The sequence below is a fragment of the Rutidosis leptorrhynchoides genome, chromosome 1 (genome assembly GCF_046630445.1).
Source record: "Rutidosis leptorrhynchoides isolate AG116_Rl617_1_P2 chromosome 1, CSIRO_AGI_Rlap_v1, whole genome shotgun sequence".
Classification (NCBI taxonomy): domain Eukaryota; kingdom Viridiplantae; phylum Streptophyta; class Magnoliopsida; order Asterales; family Asteraceae; genus Rutidosis; species Rutidosis leptorrhynchoides.
In genome coordinates this window covers 106,777,828-106,782,374 of record NC_092333.1, presented here as the reverse complement: position 1 = coordinate 106,782,374, position 4,547 = coordinate 106,777,828, and the positions used below count along the sequence as shown (strand labels likewise).

Sequence of the window (4,547 nt, the reverse complement as noted above, 5' to 3'; positions counted from 1 at the left end):
TATTCAGCATTTAACGTTTTGTGACATAATTATGTGTTGGATTATTCAAGTTTAAATACCCTTTTAGCTATTCAACATCTTTATTTTCTTTAATGCCCTCCTCAAATCATAATCAAAACACTTATTAAACACCTAAAATGTTTTTTATTCATGTGAAAATCATTCACAATGGTTGCTATGAAAGTTATTCTCGTTCAAAACAAAAATAACCTTTTAATCTCTTATATTTTGAGTCGTATAACACTTAATCATTATATTTTATCGAAATCATAACTTTACATGTCTTGCACATGATTGAACTTAACTTATTTTATAACGGTCATTAGTGTCGAGAACTAACCACGTAACTTTTGTAAAACACGGTGACCAATCAAATCAAAATAAGTTTAAAGAAACCACTACATTCTAATTATATCATTTGAAACTTGGCGATTATTGGTCAGGCTAATATTTTATTCCTTTCAGGGGTATTTTCGTCTTTTAACAAATTTCTCTTCATTTAATTTAAAATGCAGTATTTCAATACTATATTTCATTAGTGTACTGTGTACTTGGTGATCGTTGTCCATCTTTTCACCTTGTACGTTCCAAGACAACATATTTCCCGTATATACTAAAGGGAACCTAGGTTTTGGTCGTTCCCTTCATAATTATCACTAAATAGTGTATTGATCGTTATCACCGAAATCGTGATGGAACTATTTACATATTTTTGATTACATGTATCACATCTCCATTAAACCATGATCAATCCTAAATTAATGAGTTACTTAATTAAGGATTGAGTGCAATGATAAAGATGGAGGATGGGATGTTTGATGATTATTTTGGACCCTGATGATCGTCTTTCACTTTTCAATCAAGTGATCAACCACCCCGACCCGGTCTTGATTGTTAATTAGCATGATTCACCTTAACTCGATGTAAATCTTCCTTGGGCAAAGTCACAAGTGAAAACTACAAAGGTCTAGACAAATGACAGAGAATCAACAACCTATAAATGAGAGGCCAATCTCCCTATTTATAGTATTCAAAATATTCGCGGTAACGTTTAGTGTTCGTTAATGACACTGAACTTTGTTCACCGAGAAATTGAAGGTTTGGTTTTATGTCCATTTTAATCCTTTCTTTTATTTTAATACTTTTATTTTACACTATTTATTTTAATTTAAACAATATTTAAAATACACAAAAAAATTACCATGTTATTTTACAGCACTAAATTAAATAAAAAAAAAATAATTACTAATTTGTTTTATTTTTAGACCAAAATCACTTAACCCATTTTATAAGCGCAATTTATTTTAACTTATTTTATAAGCTCATTACCACTACATGCTAATGGGGACCAAACTTTTGGTCGTTTTGGCCCCATTCCCACCCAATTTTGAGTAAAAACGACAATAGGGGAAAAAAGAGGGGAAAAACACAAACACCTTCTCAAACTATTTCAAAATTTTAAATTAGGTTCTATATCGTGTAAAATGAAACTTATTATTTTAATTAAAAATGTTAATCAAACTTCACCCGTATTTTTAACGGGGCATATCTTTCCGTACGCCTCGCGTTAAATTTTTTCGAACCCACCGTTCAACTCAAAAAAATCTTGCGAACACAATGGGACTAACTATGCGCGAAACGGACACTTCTAAAAAAACGCTAAATTTCTCGGATATATTCAATACATATACACACCTAGGTACTAACTACGTGTATCAAAAAACGCCCGTAGCAAAACGTTTTCACTTCTGTAGATACATAACGCTCCGTTAACTATAAATACGCAACCCGAAAGGCCCCGCGGCATCGCGCGGACCCATTTTACTAGTTGTATCTAAAACCTAGGCATTTTACTTAACTTACTTTGGAGCTAAAATTAATAAACTGTTCGCCCATATTCCTTCTTAATTCTAATTCTTCCTCAACCGCTATAAGTTTTTAACGTGCAAATGTCGATTTGCACGTTAAATAGCATAGCGTCATAATCTCAACGGTGTAAAATCACCGCCTAAACTGACGTCTGGCCCAGTGGCGGATCCAGGAAATTTTTTCACCGGGGGCGAAATTTTTTTCTAAAACGTAGAGAATTTTTTTTGGCAAAATATGGAGGTTTTGGGGCAAAAAATAGAGTTTTTTGAGCAAAATTTAGAGATTTTTTGGCAAAATACGAAGGTTTTGGGGCAAAATATGGAGTTTTTGGGACAATATATGAAGGGTTTGGGGCAAAAAAAAAATTCCACCGGGGGCAAAATCAAAAAATCAAAAAAATTTTCACTAAAAATTGCAAATCCACCGGGGGCGGCCGACCCACCCTGACCCTTCATAGGTCCGCCCCTGGTCTGGCCGATGTCAAATAAAATTGCGTTTCCAGCATCAATTTTTCTCAACACTGAACTTATTTTACGACAACTAGTGTTCTTAAAGTGGACGTAACAGTGCTTTGCCATCATTTTTGTCAACCAGAGGCCACCGAACGCCTTAACAACTAGTATTATGGTTAATAGCTTCATTTATTAATCATTAAGCTTTTACATTGAACCCTTAATTTAATTTTTTCAAGTTATTAGTACATGGAATACTCATTCCTCTACTTTTTTTGTTTTTGAACAACGATTCTGACATCACTAGATCATTCCTTTACTTTTTGCTGCTAAGACTATTCCTAACGCAACATTACTTTTCCTCCGTCATCTCACTTAGCAACATGTTTGACGCCCTTGACGCCCCTAATACGGCATCAAAATTTGACGCCGCGTGCGTCAGTCAGAAATTTAAGGGAAGTGTCAAATTTGTTTCCACCAATCAGATTTCACCATATATTTTTATATATTATTAATTAATATATTTTACAACTAACTATCAATAATATTTTATCACATCACCACCACAACATTTAACACTCAAATTTAACAATTTCTTTTAAAAAACTTTATCTCTTGACCTTGACACATCACCAAAAAGTACATCACTTTCTTTTACATCACCATCACGGTTAGAAACAGTCTAATTGTATAACTCAATAGCCACTGATCATCCACTAATCGTGCTATAATAATACATTAAATAAATAAATAAGTAGTATTGTAAAATCTAGCGTATTTCATATTTCATAAACGTCGTTTGGAATTAAGTTTTTAAGCCAAGTTCTCTTTACTTAAAAACATTCTTTATTTTGTTGAAATATACTGTATGTTTTATCATTGTAACCATAATTTCCATCAATCTTTTACAAATATGTCACGCTAAAAACAGTCGAAAAGAAAAACAATAGTATAAAAGTTTACAAAGGTGAACTGAAATACAATATCTAAACCAGATATTCCCTCAGAAATGACAAAAACAGTTTCATCAAATCATACATCATTGGGAATATAATAAAAAAAAAAAAAAACAATTTAGATAAAAACATTTTTAATGAGAGAAAATAATTCTAAAACCTCCCAATAAATACATTCAGATATAAACATATAGGTGCGAATATTTTTTTAAAATCAGATAAACACTAAACATTTATAATCCTGAACCTTAAACAAATTAAGGCCTCATAGAGCTGGGATTAGATAGTTTCATCATCATTGCACCAAAAAATAAAATTTAAATTTAAATTTTGAATTGATTACATACAAAAGCTCAGATATTATATAAAGAACTAATTGTAATCCACAACCTTAAACAAATTAAGGTCTCAGAGTGAGCTGGGATGAAAGTCCTATCATCATTGCAAATTCATCAATTAAACTACTAATCTCATCTAAAACAACATAAAAAAAGACAAACTTAAATTTTTATAGAAACATATATGCGATCAGACAAGCTTTCTAAGCTGGTTATGCATCAATCGAGCACTTAATTGCCCTCAGAGCCCAGTGCAAACTTCATCATCTCAATATACACGGTAATTAGTTTAAGTAAATTAATATAATTGATGATTAAAAAAGAGTTACTTGGATCCTCAGCGTAAATATTTATAGTTGTCAAAAAAATGTATAATATCAGGTCGAGTGGCGAGTTTAGTAAGTTACGGGGTCTGTACACCGCTAGTTTTTTCGAAATTTATCGTCAAATTTTATTTGTTTTGGTACAGGACACCACTAAATATAATAATGGACCCCATAAATTTTTAGAGATTATAATTTGATAGTTTGAAGTAATAAAGTATTTGAAATTAGCTTACTTATAATTTTATAGTATGAGTATTGAATATATTAAATAAATATAAAAATAAGCACACCCTTAAGAGCACGAGGTGCTCGTGGTCCTCTTCAGTGTCCATTTTGAACACTGAGATTGACTGACTGGCTGTTGAGTACTGGTGTCCACACTGTCCATTTTCAGGGTCCAATTTTTTTTAAATTAAAAAATTAAAATTAATAAAAAAAGTCCTAATAAAAAATTAAAATTAATAATAGTACGGTTACACATAGATAAAACGGATACGATACGGTTACATTTAAATAAAAAAAATGCTAATAAATCGAATCCTGACTCACGTAACCTGATTCAAGGCTACTCGAATCAGAGTACTCCGGGTTAACCGGAGAAACGCC

At 31.8% G+C, this 4,547-nt stretch overlaps 3 non-coding genes across 3 annotated transcripts; all 3 read right to left on the bottom strand.

Moving 5' to 3' along the window:
- Window positions 1–3,483: 3,483 nt before the first annotated feature.
- On the bottom strand, window positions 3,484–3,586 carry LOC139887453 (small nucleolar RNA snoR69Y). The gene has a single exon (XR_011773285.1). It is a non-coding gene; the product is annotated as a small nucleolar RNA snoR69Y (small nucleolar RNA).
- Window positions 3,587–3,623: 37 nt separating this feature from the next.
- Window positions 3,624–3,729, bottom strand: LOC139887454 (small nucleolar RNA snoR69Y). Its single transcript, XR_011773286.1, has one exon. It is a non-coding gene; the product is annotated as a small nucleolar RNA snoR69Y (small nucleolar RNA).
- Window positions 3,730–3,802: 73 nt separating this feature from the next.
- On the bottom strand, window positions 3,803–3,886 carry LOC139887464 (small nucleolar RNA snoR118). The gene has a single exon (XR_011773296.1). It is a non-coding gene; the product is annotated as a small nucleolar RNA snoR118 (small nucleolar RNA).
- Between the last annotated feature and the right edge of the window lie 661 nt (window positions 3,887–4,547).